Raw genomic sequence first — 1,007 nt, 5'->3', positions numbered from 1 at the left:
CGGCAACAACATTTGCCTTGCCCGGGTGATAATGAATCTCCAGGTCATAATCCTTAATTAAATCTAACCATCGTCTCTGGCGCAAATTCAGCTCGCTCTGGGTAAAAATATATTTGAGACTCTTGTGGCCTGAATATATATGAATAAGATTACCCAAAAGATAATGCCGTCAGATTTTTAATGCATGGACCACTGCTGCTAGCTCCAAGTCATGAGTAGCATAATTCTCCTCATGCCGCCTAAGAGCTCGTGAAGCATAAGCAATCACTCGCTGATCTTGCATAAGGACGCAGCCAAGTCCTGTGCCTGACGCATCACAATAAACATCAAAAGGCCGGGTAATGTCCGGCTGAGCCAAAACAGGGGCCGACGTCAATAACTTTCTCAAAGTCTGGAAAGCTTATTCACATTTATCATCCCAAACAAACTTTACCCCTTTCTTAAGCAATTCCGTCATGGGCCTAGCAATTTTGGAGAAGTCTGGTACAAACCGGCGATAATAACCTGCTAGCCCAAGAAAACTCTGGATCTCTGGAACGGAGGTGGGAGCCTTCCAATTCAGGACATCCTGAATCTTGCTAGGATCAATAGAAATTCCATCTTTTGAAATGATATGGCCCAAGAATTGGACCTCTGTGAGCCAGAAATCACATTTACTGAATTTGGCATATAGCTTGTGCTCCCGCAAGCGCTGAAGCACAATGCGGAGATGCTCTGCATGCTCCTCTTCATTTTTGGAATATATAAGAATGTTATCAATGAAAACCACGACAAACTTATCTAGCTCAGGCATGAATACCGAGTTCATGAGATACATGAAATGAGTAGGGGCATTTGTTAGCCCAAAAGACATGACCAGGTACTCATAAATCCCGTATCTGGTGGAGAAATCCGTCTTGGGAATATCATCAGCTCTAATTTTTATCTGATGGTAACCAGAGCAGAGGTCAATTTTTGACAATATCTTGGCCCCGAATAGCTGATCAAACAGAATATCAATTCTAGGA

Source organism: Panicum virgatum, chromosome 6N (genome assembly GCF_016808335.1).
Source record: "Panicum virgatum strain AP13 chromosome 6N, P.virgatum_v5, whole genome shotgun sequence".
In the NCBI taxonomy this organism is placed as follows: Eukaryota; Viridiplantae; Streptophyta; class Magnoliopsida; order Poales; family Poaceae; genus Panicum; species Panicum virgatum.
The sequence above is the reverse complement of the archived record's forward strand: the minus strand, read 5'-3'. Positions refer to the sequence as shown.